This window comes from Peromyscus leucopus, chromosome 6 (genome assembly GCF_004664715.2).
Source record: "Peromyscus leucopus breed LL Stock chromosome 6, UCI_PerLeu_2.1, whole genome shotgun sequence".
Classification (NCBI taxonomy): Eukaryota; Metazoa; Chordata; class Mammalia; order Rodentia; family Cricetidae; genus Peromyscus; species Peromyscus leucopus.
Window position 1 is genome coordinate 64,059,392 of NC_051068.1, and position 16,915 is coordinate 64,076,306.

A 16,915-nucleotide genomic window follows, 5' to 3' on the forward strand; every position below is an offset into this window, starting at 1 on the left:
TGCATGGTTTCTATCAGCTTACATCATATTCACCCACTGGACTCTCTAGAGTGGAGTTTATTTTTCCCATCCCATCACTTCATCATTTGCCTCCTTATCAATAAACAAACTAATTTTACAGAATACTGTCTAGTGATAGAAACTTGGCTTGTGACACAATCATTATCTCAGAGGCTACCTAGGAGAGACAGGGGTCTAAATGTTATCACTTCAAAGAGACATGTCTGCTAGATCATAAATATCCAAACCACAGTCCACCTCATACGCATTTAACACGCTACACCTTTCTAAATCTTGGTATTCAGCTTCCTTATTAGCCGATTATCCCTATATTACAGAGAGGGAAACAGAATGAGGACATGCCCTGCCCAAGGTCACACAAAGTTTAGTGTGAAAGCCAGGGTTGGAGCACAGGTTTTCTGAGTTCATGGCTGTTTTCATCTATGAAATGACTGAGTCTCTGGAACCATCATGGCTCTGCTGTATTCACTGAGGATGAATTAGGAAGCAGTTCTAAGATAAAAGAAGGTAGTCCCTGTCTTTTCTTGTCCCAGTCTCTCCTGGCTTCTTCTCTAGCACTCAGGGGCTCCAGTCACCTAGCCTGTTCTCCTTCCTCAAGGAGATCATAACTAAGTCTTGTTCCTGCACTGAAAGGTATAGGTGCATTTTATCAACCATTAAGCTAAAGCACTTCTAGACTCAGTGCTCACAAGTCAGAAGAAAGATAACTTTGTGATCTACTTCATAGATGAAAAAAATTCTTCTCTTGGTGGCTGGACCCTGAGTCCTTCCAGAAGAGCTGACCCAAGTCTTCAGAAGCTGCCATGGCTGGTTTCTAGACACCCTAACCTGCTGGGGCAGTGGATTATTTTCTCAAAGGAGGAGGGGAGACTTCCTGGCACCCCTCAAATCACCCTGTGTAATCAAACCCCTCCAGGCAGGGCAAGCCCTGAGAAGCTGCGTGCAATGTCAACCCTTCCTCTCCAGTTCCACTCCCACTGACCCAGCCTAACCATGGGACTGTCACCTGGCCCATCCGGAGTCTCACACCTGCCCTCTCATCTTCTAAGTACCGTGCATTGCTGAACCTAGGATGCTAGGTTCTATTTCTAACAGCTCTAGGGAGCAGGTACCTGAGAACAGGTGTGTGCTTGTGACTCTGTCAGGGAGGTGAGGATATAGGTAAGACTCATTTTTTAAGGTGAGTCAAAACTTGAGAAACTCCAGCCCCACCCTAGAAGTAAACAACGGGGTGACTGGGAAACAGACTTTGGTATGGGAGGCTCCTTACAGAGTAGATGCCGGCCATCTTACCCACTATTCAGATGTATCTCCACTTTGACTCAGGGCTTCTGGATAAAAAAAGCTGTTGAGGCCCCACATAGAGGCAGTTGGAATATGTTCATTAAGCTATTTCCAAAAACAAGAGAAGAGAAAGCCAAAAGGTGTTCCCTAGCTGACCACACAGTACTCTTTCAAGAGGTGCGTTATGTTTGATAGAAGACAGAGGCCGATGGAGGAGGCATAGGTCTTGCATTTTAGCTGTCTTCCTAATAGTTAATATTTAAAACTGAGCAAATGACAGCTCATCTTTACAGTCACAGTCATGTCACATTTGCTTTATCTTAATTTCTGGTTGACACGTCACCAACTGTCATGACTTAGAACAGTTGAGTTTCCAGTTTCCAGTTTCTGCCTCCACTAATTAATCTGTCAACAAACCTACAGAGAATGCTACCTACAAGGGAACTTCTCACCTTCTTGTAAATGTGAGAAATCATCCTACCCTCTAACTTACATGGTTGCAAGTCAGACACTTCAGTGCTGCTGTTAAGTACTCCGAGTGATGGTATGGAAAATAGCCGAGAGAGAGGGAGAGAGAGAGAGAGAGAGAGAGAGAGAGAGAGAGAGAGAGAGAGAGAGAGAGAGAGAGAGGAGTGAGGCAAAGACCTGTCATCTGTCCACCTCTCACATCACGTAAAATATTTCTAGACGACCTGAGACAATATTAGCTGTCTAAAGCGGGGAGGAAAAGCAGGCCTTGGGCTTGGAGAGTGGTTGCTTCCAATAGACTGCTCATAGAAGGCCAGTGTGGGAGCCTAAACACTGTGGAGAGGGTGGGTGTCTGGGAAGACAACCAGCACCTGCCTGGTGGAGGCCCAGTGGAGCTGAGGCTCTTGTCTCTCTTTCCTGTGATGGAACTCCCTTGGGGTTAGAGACAGGGAGGCTTTCCTGTTACTCAGACCTCATTGACTGTGATGTCTTGGCGTTCTATAACTTTCCTGAGACTCTGTGTTTCCATTTTTTCAATATGAGTGTTGTAAATTTATCCCTGGGCCCTCCTTGAGTATTAGTGATCTCTGTATTTGATTAAGTAGGATTAATAGTGAATTCAAGGAATGGAGAATGAGTTCACGGTCAGAAAGAAAGCCTTAACTGATCTGTCTTCTGAGAGTGAGGGCTGTAGTTACAGGCTAGTATAATCTCTGGTTGAGTCTAAAATGTGAGTAGTGTGTGAGGATTTATGAGTGAGAGTTCTTGATGCGCTTGAAGAAAAGAGAGGAGTCTGAGGTACTTGGACACTCTGAACAAGCTGACACTGTCCTTATCCTGTGTAGGAGAAGAGCACTGTTTCCAGGATCTGCCTCACACCTTCCTGTCTGGACCCTTCAGACTGTGCCTGGCTTGTCCCCCTTTGTCAGAGATATTCACTTCCCAGGAACAGTTTTCCTTTGGCTTTCTCTTTTCTTTTCCTTTTCTTCTTTCTGCCCCCTCTTTCATCTCCTCCCCTCCCCTTCTCTCCTCTCGGTTCCCCTCCCCACTACTGTTCTTTCCTTGTACTGGGTGTCAAGCTCAGGGCATCCTAGGCAAATGCTTTACTACTGAATTATATCCCCAGCCCTTAGAAAATATTTTAAATACCACTTTTCCACAACTATTTTCTCCTAATCTTTAGAAATGTTGTGTTTTCCTCTTTTGCTCAGAACTGTAAACTTTTTATCTAAACCTGTTCAGAATCTTTTACATATATTATCCTGATGATAATATACTGTAAGTTTTAAGATGTCTGTAAACTTAGCACTAAATCTAACTTCCTTGATGATAGGAGATATCTTGCCTTTATCATTCAATAGTTTTTAATCATCTAATCCCTTGCAATAGCTAGTCACATATATATGCACTTCATAAATATGACCAATCAGATGAATGTATGAATGAATGGGTAAATGGGTAAATGAACTGAAATAGAAACTCACCATCAAACAATCTGTCTTTAGCTTTTCCAAAATTATATTATTTTATTATTTTATGTGAATAGATATTTTGCCTGCATGTATGCTTACCTGGAGGTATGTGTGTGCACCACGACCATGTGACCATGCCTGGTGCCCATGGAGGCTAGAAGATGGTGTCAGATCCCTTGGAACTAGAGTTACAGATGGTTGTAAGCCACTATGTAGGTGCTGGGAATAGAGCCTACGTCCTATAGAAGATCAGACAGTGCTCTTAACCACCGAGCCATCTCTCTAGTCTCATTTTGGCTCTATTAGCAGAACCCATGATATTCTACTTCTTTCTGAACTAATTTAATATTCTCAAGTTGATGTTTAGTGCAGTCACACATACAAGGTCATTATAACCCACACATTTGAAAGTCTGTGCAAAGACTATCTTTACTGTAAGAGTACTTGGATACCTTATACATGTGTAAGGAATTTTTATAACCAGCCAAAGTGCAAGAACCCTTATGAGCAAGAAAAGATGTTAAGGACAGAACTCACGCTCCAGTCACTGGTGACTGGCCAGATGGTAGACTACCTAGTAGTTGAACAGCCCAGCAACTAAAAGATGCTGCCCAGTGAATGAGTCAGTGGGTGAGTGAAATGAGGCAGGACTGAATATCTGAGTGCATAGGCAAGAAATGAGCTCACAAACTAGTTGCCTAACTAGCCAGTTCACTGATCAATGAACTAGCAGGCTCATGGAGTTGTTGAAAACTGGTCTGATGACTGGCTGGCTGGTGTTTAGCTCTGTAGAGTAGATGCTGACATGGTTCTAAGACAGGAAGCTCCACTGGGGACAGGTGAGTAAGAGCACAGAAAAAAAAAAAAAAAAGAAGTCCATTTTATAGGAACCCCTAAGAAGTGTATCATATTAATTGAATAATGGTTTTCTGATCTTTGTCCCCCCTCCACATTGGGAATTATCCTGTGATTTACATTAATGATATCAAAAAGTTATCCAGTGACACTTATATCATAAAGGTAACTTTATCCAGGCACCATGTGATAGGAATGGGGGCCACTAGAATGTATGTTGAAGTGAGGAGAGTATCTTGGCTCAACTCTAAACACCGCACGGGCAAGTGCCCTGATAGAATCTGTACTGAAGGAGCAGGCAGGAGTCTGTGGACAGAAAGGCAATAAAAATAAGCGTGAGTATCAGGGCATTGTTGCTAAACCAATCTAGCAGGATTCCTGCTGAAGATAAGCTATGGTAGTAAGAGTAAACCCGGGGGATGGTGGAGGATAAGAAAACAAATTAATGTCAAGGGTAATCAGATACCAGGGTTTGGGGGGAGGGATTAAAGGTACAAAATAAGAAATAATATTTTAATAATAATATCACTAGGACTGGCAAGTTGGCTCAGCAGATAAGGATACTTGTCATCAAGCCTCATGACATGACTCTGGTCACCAAGACCCCCATGATGGAAAGGAGAGAACTGACTCCTGGAGGTTGTCCTCTGACTTTCCCACGATGATCCTGAACTCACCTACACATCATATACACAAAGTAATAATAAATGAATAAATAAAAATTTAAAAGAAAACTTAATAAATGACTATATCACATGATCTGGACAATTATTTCTTACTCTTGTTTATTTTAACTATTTATTATAAAATGTTTTAATTATTTTTAGGTTGTTAGATATTTATTTCATGATAAATTGATTTAGTAAGCTTCTTTGCTAAAACTGGACTTTTCAAGGAAACACACAGATGGGTCCAGAAGTGACAAGACCCTGCTTAAGATGCAGTCCAGTGAACTCTTGGATGTAATGTCAGCTAAGATACAGCCAGGGACAGCCATGGGGAAGGAAGCTCCCTTTCTGGAAGACCATTGTAGAAAGAGGTTGCATGTATCTGCAGCACTGCCCACGGGGAGCCTGAGCACTTCCTGGGCCTTGGAGATGGAGGCTGGGGCACAGGCTGTTTGGTAGGTCAGAGGGGCCTCAGTGATAGTGGCTGAGATAAGAAACCAAATCAAACATTTATTCACAGATACTGAGAGCTGGACTGGTCTATTTGGTTAGTGCCCTGCTTTCCCACCATAGCTTAAGGAACTAGCTGCAGAAGGAAGAAAGCAGGACCATCTCTTGTTAGCTCCCTGAGAGGACCAAGACCCTTCATCCACATCCAAGGGCTCCCAGGGCTCAAAGTAGCTGCCACCCTGAATTGTGATCACCTAAGCATTTGCTCAGCAGGTGTCAGGTGTCCAAACACCCCCTCTACATCCATCCCACATCTTTCCTCCTGGGCTGGGTGGGAAGAGGAGATACAGGACAACAGCTTGTGTGAATAGCAGCCAACCACTTCATTCCCAAATCCTCAGGCCCTCCCCACCAGCCTCGGGGTGAGGCTCACAGTTCTTTTTTTTTTTTTCCCCCGAGACAGGGTTTCTCTGTGTAGCTTTGCGCCTTCCCTGGAACTCACTTGGTAGTCCAGGCTGGCCTCGAACTCACAATGATCCACCTGGCTCTGCCTCCCAAGTGCTGGGATTAAAGGCGTGCGCCACTACCGCCGCCTGACTGAGGCTCACAGTTCTTGAGGCGATTTTAAAAGGCTGCCACACTTTGGCCCTCTGAAAAGGCTCTGGTATCCCTCTTCCCAGCCATTCCTCCCTTCTTTCTGTGGGAATTTTCTGCCACCCTAGCCACAAAGCACCATGAACAATATATCGTGAACAATATATAGTATGCTTTTATTTTTTTAAATAATGTGCTGTCTTTCTCTTGCTGACAAGCCGATCTCTGCCTAGCTTGCCTACCCTACTATGTGCCTGACCAAGTCCTCTTTGTGCTTCAGTCACTGGCCCATTTCTTCCTTGGACATGTCACATGCTATATTTAGACAAGTGCCCAGCTCGATGCAGGAAACTCCTGTCCTACTGTTTTGTGTGCTGCTTTCTAATAGATTATCTGCCCTCCTCTTCCTCCAGCAACTCTGAGCTCCTCTAGACAAGGACATTCCCCACTTTGACCATAAGTAGTGTGGTACCTGGTTGCTGAGAGATGCACACTGAGCAAGTGTTTTTAAAAGGTATGTGGTCAGACCAGAGGGTCTACAAGCATGCCTTGTCTCATGTGTGGTTGTGATGGAGAGATTACCTCTCCATGATCTCTGCATGATACAACAGGCCCCTGTGATTTAGGCACTCCCAACTTCTTCCTGGACCATTTTGTTCCTCTGTGTTGGGCCATAAAATGTAAATTTGGAGCTATGGCTCATGATGTTCTTTCCCTTCTGCTGTGAGGACTGGCCATGTTCCAGGTGGAGGAGATTCTATGTGTATGGATCCCGAAGCAGAATTCATGTGTATCAGGGCTGTAGGTTGCCCTCGGCGGTTGAACAGGGCAAGTGAGAAATAAAATTGTGTTTAAGCTACTGGATTTGTGCTTCAGTGGTTAATTGGAATGCAATTCAGCCTTATGAACTTACTGGGCTCTCTGAGAACTGTTTTCTTTGTCTCAAGAAGTTTCCCTCCTTAGTTCAACTTGACATTGATCCAATCAAGTCATACTAAAGTCCGATGTGGACACGTGAGCCAAGGCTGTGCATATGTGTGTTTGGCCATCCATGAGGAGGTGAGGCACACAGGAGAGGGGAAAGGAAGGTATGTGGGACAAACCACCTGAGCTAACACACTTCAGGACTGGGACCATCTGTTCGTGGGGAATTGATAATTTCCTCCAAAAGACTTTCTGTTTGTGGTTGGGATGCTAAATAATCCTTCTCTTTCCTCACTCTGACCACAGGCCTTGTACTGAAGTCCTTAAAGCCCTTTAGGTGGTTAGGGCAGAGTGCCACCTCCTGGTGCATTGAGTCAGTACGCCTTCTCCTCATCTGTTCTTCAGGAAGCTGGGCTGGGACTCATCCACAGGCAGGGAGACACTTAGCTGAGACCTTTGTGATTCCTCCACCTCACTTCATTGGCAGAGAAAATTAGGGCCTGATAGCTCACAACTTGTCCCAGTCTCATCCCCTGGCCTCTTAGGATGGCCCACACTCACCCTAGGGGCAGGATCAGTGACTTCTCTGTTAAAGTCAGAGCTTTTCTAGGGTCCGCTTGCTAATTGTAGGTGGCAGTGAGCTTGGCTGATAGAAAGGTTGAGCCAGCCTGTGGTCATGGAATGGGAAAGACTGGAGTTCAAGAGAATCAGTGTGGATGGAGAGCAGTAGCCTACATGCTGCCATCTAGTGTTGTCATTGTGCACGTCTTGTTTAGGGGACTGTGTGTGATATTGGATTTCATGGGGGCAGCTTCCCTGTCATATATAAAAAGGACTATCTCACATCAGACATTTTGGTCCTTTGGTTCTTCCAATCTTTCCACGCCCCTCTTCCATGATTTGCCCTGAGCCTTCAGGAGAGGTGCTGTGCTGTAAATGTATCATTTGGTGCTGGGTGGTGTTGGCAAGAGATCTCTCCAAGGGGCAAGTGAATATTGAGTTGTGAGAAGTGAGTAAAAGCCAGGCATCTTGTTTCAGGAACCGTCCCATTAGCCATCTGAGATGCTGTCTGGCTTAATTACCGGAGATTTCTCATGGAGACTGTTCAGCAACCGCTCTTACCCTTCTTCCCAAAGACTGCTGATTTTTAGCCATAAGAAAGGCATCCCACCTTGGTTCAGTTTGGAGGTGGAAAGAGCTTGGAGTCAGCTCTGAGCTGAGTTGCACGTGCTTTATGTAGGTACCTGCCGTAGCCCATCTTCACGTGGCACCGCTGGTTATGCTGTCTGGTTCTCTCTCAGGACTTCTCACTGCCACCTTTCCCATAATTTCAGGCCTCCAGTCTCCTGAAGAAGACAGAATGCTGGGAGGTGGTAGCACATGCCTTTAATCCCAGCACTCGGGAGGCAGAGCCAGGCGGATCTCTGTGAGTTCAAGGCCAGTCTACTCTACAGAGCAAGATCCAGGACAGGCACCAAAACTACACAGAGAAACCCTGTCTTGAAAAAAAAACAACAAAAAACAAAAAACCCAAGAAGACAGAGAACATTCTTCTATTAAGTACTCGAGGCTCCTTCAAGAGGTGTCTAAAGGAGCATCTTTAACAGAACAAAGCTGCTCTACTCTAGGCCTTACACTCTTGAGGCAGGATCTCTCACTCAACCTGGCATTTGCCTGGAATTCAGAAAGCCCAGCAGTACTCCAGCCTCCCCTCCCCTCCCCTCACAGAGTGCCCAGCATTGAAGTTACAGATGTGCACAGCCATCTTTTTACACGGATTTGGGGGATTTGAACTCAGGTCCTCATGCTTGTATAGCACACTCTCTTATCTGCTGAGCCAACTCCTCAACAGGAAAAAAGTTTTAAGGTTTTGTTAGCGATACTTTTTGGACTATCCTTAAAGAGATTATACTGTGCACACACACATGAACACACACACACACACACACACACACACACACACACACACACACACAGCATCTACATGCAGGTTGCCAAAGCAAAGGCCACTGCCCTAACGCTGTCTCATTCCGATAGTGGAATACAGACATTCAATCAATCCCTGATGAAATGCAGTTGACTGTTACCTACCAGTCTTAGAAAACCATGACTCTCACCCTACTTCATGAGATGACATAGGTGAAGCTCTAACCCATGCACACTTTTTTTTTTTTTTACCATTTATATTTTATTCCTTCAGAGTCAGTATGAGCAAGAAAAGGGTCTCCTGGCTCTCCTGGCTTATTCCATGTAGGCCACACCTGCATCTAAGCATTCCAGTAAACATCACCCAGATTTCTCCCTCTACTGGAGGAAGGGAGAAAACCTTGGGTAGGGCCTGTCCTGGATGCTTTTAGCCTAACTAAGGGGTGAAGGGAGTCAAAGGATGGGCGTTCATGAATGGACACACACACACACACACACACACACACACACACACACACACACACACACACACAGAGAGAGAGAGAGAGAGAGAGAGAGAGAGAGAGAGAGATATTAAACAAAGGTATTATTCTGGAATAATTTTAGTTGTAAAAGTTATAGAAAGTTTCTGTATATCTTTTCTGAAATTTCTCTAATGCTGACATCTCTTCTTTCTTTTAAAATTAAAAAAGATTATTAAGTTTAATGAGCAAAAGTTGCATATATACATAATGTGTATACATACATGACATCTTGAAATATATATGTAGAAAAATATATAGATACACACATCGTGGAATGACTACATTGCTTACCATATTATTTTTGTGATGAGATCATTTGAAGTCTACTCACCAAGCACACAATACACTGTTGCTGCAGTCTTGGAACTCATCCCCCTGAAACCCTGTAGCCTTTGACCAACGTTTCTGCTTTGTGGTTCTGACTTTTCAGATTGTACCCATGAGTAAGACCAAGATGTACTTGTCTTGCCATGGCAGGTCAGGCTTATCTGAATCTCAGCTCTTTAGCTACAATTGGATGGTGCTAGTCAAGTTTTTTTTTTTCCTCCTTGAGTCTTATTTCCACCATTTTCAAAATTAAAATCTTAATCTTATCTGGCAATGATGACTACTGTGTAAGAGAAGAGTCTTAAGACCCAAGTCTTGTTATGGTAACGATTCCCTGCCTTTGAGCAGCAGCAAAGCTGTGTATGTGTTGGTTCCCTGGAGGCAGCAGAGTTCATGTCTAGCTCAGGTTTTCCTTAAGCTTTCTTGCACCTCTATGAAGAAACACTTGGGTGGCCTTACCCTCCCAGTTCACCTCTGTTAAAATTTTCCATGACCATGACTAGCTGGGATAAGGTATTAAATAAAGATTAGAGTGAGTCACTTCATATTGAGTCATATCTGGAATGAAGCTAGGCTTCGTTAATACCCAGCAAGCCAAACATTAATTGCCATCACCCAGAGATTGCCCTGTCCTGGATTTTATATATATATAATCTCCACACAAAAAAGTTAAGGACAATGAGGCCCAGAGAAAGAAAAGGGCTTGACCAAAGCCACAAAAGAGGCCTGGGGAAAAGCCAAGGCACAAACTCAAGTCTCAAGCTGTCTGTCCAGTGCTCTCTATTTGGAGCTACAGTGACCTTAGAGTCCACTGACATGGACTTACTCTAGAGCTTATCAGCCTTTGTAGGCAGAGGAAGCTTCAGCCAAAGGACTGCCTGAAAAGGTCAGCACACAGAACCCTCTTCAAGTCCCCTGGATGAGTGAAGTATTACCCACCCTTGCCTGCTGCTGGGCACACATCTTGCCGTGCCCCACATGTCCCCAGACGCTGGTAGACTCTGCGGAGAAACCTGGGACATTTGGAGTGAGGATTCTCTGGAGGGAGCCCTCCCTGAGGGCGGGGCAGGGTCTGGTGGACTTGCCTTCTACTTGTTTGTGCAACTCTAACCACCTGGGATTCTTCAGCGGATCACAGACACCTGGCACTGAAGCTAAGTGGGTTCATTAAAGCCCGTCACTGTTGAAACTCTTTTAGGTCACTTTCTCGTGCCATCTAGCTCAATGTGACTGCTTTATGGGAATCTTGTCCATGTGCAAAACAAACAAACAAACAAACAAAAAACAAAAAACAAAAACAAAAACAAAACCCAGCTTTTTTTTCCTTTTCTTTCCTGTTTCCCAACTCTTGGTTCATAATATTCAGTCCTCAGTCTTCTGAAACATTTGGGCCAGCAATCAGGATTTAGACTGGAATTTTTACAAGGAGGAAGTAGGGAGGTAGGGGGTGGAAGGTTAAACCACTATTACTATTCAAGAATCTACTTGAAGCTAGGAGTTTTAAAATTTTCATCTTGATTTCTTCAGTGAGCCATTTATTATTCAATAATATGTTTTATAGTCTCCATGAGTTTGCATATTTTCTGTACCTTTCTCTTGTTAATTTCTAGTTTTATTATCTGATCCATTGTGAGCAGATGGAAAATAAGAAATTGTTTTTATTTCCTTTTATTTTTAAGACTTTGTGTCCTAAGATTTGGTCTACTTTGGAGCAAGTTCTATGAGCTGCTGAGAACATGCTTTCTACAGCTGCTGGGTATAATGTGGTGCTGATGTCCATTAAGTCCATTCCATCTAAGTGTCATTTAACTCCAATGTTTCTTTTTATCAATATTTTGGAGGGTCTAGGTGACCTATCTGTTCATGAGAGTGAAGTAATTCAATATTATTGTGTTGACTCATGTCTGTGCTTGAGTCAACACAAGAAAGGGTGAGAGGGAGAGAGAGAGAGAGAGAGAGAGAGAGAGAGAGAGAGAGAGAGAGAGAGAGAGAGAGAGAGAGAGAGAAGGAATCTCCTCTTTTTTGGAATCATAGTCTTTCTACATAGCCCTGGCTGTCCTGGAACTCACAATTAGACCAGGCTGGCCTCAAGTTCAAAGAGATCTGACTGCTTCTGCCTCCCAAATGCTCGATCAAAGGCATGTGCCACCCCACCCAGTGGCTACTCTTCTTTCATTATTTGTTATTGCCTATACATATGTATATGTACATACATACTGTGCATATGTATATACATACATATTCCTAAATATATCCTGCTCAGTTCATATAATGTTACTTGTATGTATGTCTTCAGGACTGACTCTTTGGCTCTAGTCAACCAATTAGTGTGTTCTTCCCTGGGGAAAACCAACTCTCTTGCTCCCAGATTACCTCAGTTGCCTATAGTTCTTTGTGTAGGGAGCAGCCTCATGGGCTTTCCCTTGTATTGTTCCATTTGTCAATATGAAATGATCTTCTTTCTCTGCTCTGACTCTGCTTTTTCAGATAACAATATAACTGTACAGGCTTGTTTTTCAAGGCTAAAACATTTCCTTTAAAACCAGGAACAAGACTCTCCACTCTTATTTACAGTAATGTTTAAATAAGTTTAACTTATTTAACTTATTTAAATAGTTAAGTTTGAAGTCTTAACTATTGCAACAGAAATGGGAAAGAAATGAACTAGAAACATAGGAAAGTAAGAAGTCCGAATAGTTCTACTTGAAGACAACATGGTCTTATAGTTAAGAGACCTTAATGACTGCACAGCAAGCTCGTAGGATTGGTACATACTTTCAGCATAGTAATATGATACAAGATATATACAATAACCAGTAGCTTTCCTATATGCCAATTGTGAATACAACTGAAAAAGAAATTGGGAATAATCAATTCACAGTAGTTTCAAGAAAGTACCTACGATAAACCTAATCAATGATGAGAAAGATCTCTACAATAAAAACTTTAAAATACTGAAGGAAGAAATAGAAGAAAACCCTAGAAGATGGAAAGACCACCCTCTGTCACTCAGGGATTAGCAGAATTAATATTGTGAAAATGGCATAATGCCAAATATTATCTGCAAATTCATTGCTGTCCCAGTAAAATTCTTCTTCACAGAAGAATAGAAAAACTCTGAAGTTCAAATGAAAGCATGAAAAATCATGAATGACTAAAGCAACCCTGAGTGAAAAGAATAATTTTGGACATGTTAATTGAATTAAGCCAATCACAGAAAGACGTATATCTAATGTTTCCCTTAATCTGTGGTTCACAAAATCATGTATGTACATATGTTTTGAAAGTAGAAGTGAAAATATTTAATGCAATAAATAGACTAATTGGAAAGGGGAGCATGCAATATATAATTATACAGAAACTTAAAAGAGAAAAATTCTTTTAAAAGAACAATGCTAGAGATACCATAATCCTATAGCCTTAGAACAGTATAGTAATGGCACAAAGATCAGATGGAACAGAACAAAGGTCTCAGTAGTGAACCCATAAAGCTACATCCACAAGACTTTGGATAAAGATCCTAAAAATAGTCACCAGAGAAAGACATCTTTACAAATTGTGTTGAAAAAATCAGGTATCCACATGCAGAAGAGTGACATATGTCTGTATCTTTAATCCTGTACAATAATCAACTGAAAATTGTTACTGTGAGACCTAAAACTGATACAGGGAGAGATAAGTGAAACATATGAAATAAAAGCACAGGTAAAGACTTTTTGCACAGGACTCAGATAATTCAAGAAATAATCACAACAACTGACAAAAGGGATGTCATAATATTTAAAAAGAACTTTATAAAGAAGTAAACAACTAAATGAAGATACAGTCTTCATAATGATGGAAAAATTTAGGCTAATTATATACATTTGACAAGAGTTACTATCTAGAATATATTGAAAACTCAAGAAGCTAGATCTCCTAACCCCAACTAATCCAGTGAGTAACTGGGCAAAGGGAATGAATGGGCAGATCTCAAAGGATGAATTATAGATGGTTAATAAACATGAAAAAGTTTCCTCAGCCGTCATGGGAGTGAAAATTAAAAACCATAGTGAGATTTCATTTCACTCTATCAGAAAGGCTCTCCTTAGAAAAATACCTGTAATCCAACAAATAGCAAATGAGAGTTCCCTGTTCCCCACATTGCTGCCAGCATTTTTTCAGTTGTTTTTTTTGTTTTCGAGACAGGGTTTCTCTGCGTAGCTTTGCGCCTTTCCTGGAGCTCACTTGGTAGCCCAGGCTGGCCTCGAACTCGCAGAGATCCACCTGGCTCTGCCTCCCGAGTGCTGGGATTAAAGGCGTGCGCCACCACGCCCAGCCATTTTTTCCAGTTGTTAAGGTGATCTTAGCCATTACAATTCTGGGAAGATGAAATCTGAAAGTTGTTTTAATTTTACTTCATTAATTATTAAAGATGTTGCACACAGACCCACAGCCCATTTTTTTAAAGTTAGATCATTTGTTTTCTTGACTTTGTTTTTAGTTCCTTTAATATTTCTGATTATTAATCCTTTATCAGATATAGAGTTGGGAAAGATTCTTTCCCTCTCTGTGGGCTTTCTCTTCACTCGAATGATTGTTTTATTTACTGTACAGAAATGAAATTGTTGTGGCTCCTATGGAAATAATATTGGATAATTCTCAAAAAGCTAAAAGTTCTACAATATGACCCAGCAATACTATTTTTTGGCATATGTCCCAATGACTTGACATCCTACTCCACAGATTCATATCAGCCATGTTTTTTGCTACTCTATTCACAGTGGCTAGGGAATGGAAATAACATAAATGTCTCTCAAATGATGAATGGATAATGGAAATGTGATGCATATACATCACAAAACACTATCCATTTGTAAAGAAAAATGAAATTTTGAAGCAAAGTGGATGGAACTAGAAAATATACTAGTGAAGTAACCCAGACCCAAAAAGACAAATGCTACATGTACTCTGGAGAGGATGAGACTAATTCAAAGATGCTGTGAAGGGGGGAATGGAAAAAAATGGCAAGGAGACTTTTATTGGGAAGGGAAGATGACTGAAAAAAAACATAAGGAAGTATTGTTTTATGTTTACTGAGAAATATATATTATATATAAGTATATGTATACACATATGTAAATAGTTTAAATTAATTTACACCACTTCGACTGATAATGTTTCCCACAAGAGTCATAAGCTACCTTTAAAAATCCCTAATACTAGGTATGGGAAACCTATCTTTGAGTTATTGGTGGACCAAGAGACTTTCAAAACAATATAGATTATTGCCGTTACATTTGACTGGCTCTCAGGACTTGAAAGTAATATATAATTGCTGAAGACACCATGATGGACATAGGACTTGGAGGAATCTAACTGGAATTGGTCTTGACTAACTCTCTGAGTACTAACATTCATAATAACAAAGGCAGCTATAAAAGCTGTCAAGAAAGAAAAGCAACTAATGGTCCTACCCAGTGGTAAAGCCTGGGAAGAGCAACAATGACCAGAATGACAAGATAGCCCCAAAGATGCAATAGTGGCACCTGTATCATAGGGGTAACCAATAGCCATCTGACTGTACTTAAGATCCTCTCAATTGGAGGGAATTTATGCCTGATATGTAAATACAGCCAACTACCCACAGCTAGTGAGCATGGACCTTAGAAGAAAACCTACTACTGCTACTTCCTTAAATAAGTATAATTCCTAACTGCATTCTAAATATCTGTCCTTATACCCACAGATAAATGTAGCTCTCACCCCTCATCAAAGGAGTTTCTTTTTTTTTTAATAGAAGGAGACCACTGCAGAAGTCCACAACTGATCAAAGTGCAGAGAACAAATGATTTTGTAGTGCCCACTCCCATATATTACGTCCATATACAACTACTCCACATAAGGTTCAAGTTGTAGAAAAGGGGGTGGAAAGATTGCAAGAGTCAGTGGACCAGGAAGTTAGGTAAAAGTTATTTTCATATATGAAATCCACCATGGAATCTCAACAATTTAGTAGCCTAAACAAGACCTATACAATGAAAAACAACAATTAACATTTCAAAGTGAATAAGGGAAATCTAATAAGATCCCATTGCTACACTAAGAGCTATCATCAATTAATGACTGCTAACAAAAGGAGAATTAATGTTCTCTAGGAACAAGCCACTTGATAGGTTGTCAATCCTGAGTGGTCAATCCTAAACACATATACATATGAGCAATACTAAAGGGATTCGTGTGTGTGTGTGTGTGTGTGTGTGTGTGTGTGTGTGTGTGTGTGTGTGAGATATGTGTGTAACAATAATGAAGAAGAGGTCATGGATTTGTGAGATAGCTGCAGACCATGGAAGAAGTTAGGGGTGAAAATTATGCAAATATAATACTGATTGTCATCATTTTAATGGAAATACCCTCATAGGCTCATATGTGTGGCCCTGTTGGAGGAGGTGTGTCATTAGGGGTATGTTTTGATGTTTCAAATACTCAATCTTTCTCGCTCTCAGCCTTGTGCTTGTGGGCCAGATATAAGCTCTCAGCTACTGCTCCAGTGCATGCTTGCCTTCCTACTGCTATGCTCCCACAGTGATGGTCACAGGCTCACCTTCTAACACTGTAAAGTCTATTAAACACTTCCTTTTGTCAGTTGTCTTAGTCATGGTGTCTTATTATAGCAATAGAAAGTAACTAAGACACCAATGAAGTGATGAGGGATATACTGCTGTTGGGACTAGATATTAGTCTAGCCACTGTGGAAATCAGGATGGGGATTCCTCACCATAGCACCAATAGTTACATATGATCCAGCTACACTACTCTTGGGGACATGCTAAAGGAATCTAAGTCAGCACACCACAGAAGCACCTGCACATACATGTTTATTTCAGCACTATTCACAAAAGCTAAATCACAGAGTTAGCCTATGTATCTATCAACAAATTAATACATAATGAAAATAGCATATATGTCCAATAGAGTTTTATTCAACCATATAGAATAATGAATTTTCTTTGTAGGAAAAATAGCTGAAAATGGAGCTCATCATGTTCAATAAAAAAAGCTACGCTCTAAAAAGCAAATATATTTTCTTCCAAATGTGGACTCAAATTTATATTACATACATTAATTAAATCACATAAGTGATTTCATTTAATACATATATATGTACATGAAATAATCATTTAGATATATTATATGAAATTAGAAGTGAAATTCTATGGAAGAGGAAGGTGACTAAAAGGGAAGAAGGGAAGAGGATGGAAGAGGGTGTGAATGCATATAGTCAAAGTACATGATGTGCTTCCATGAGATATCTGTAAAACCCACTGATATGTACAATAAATATAAGCCAATAAAAGTTTTAAAAATAAATTTTGCCACCCTATAGAATATAGTATTATAAAGTGATAAAGGAAGAAGTAAG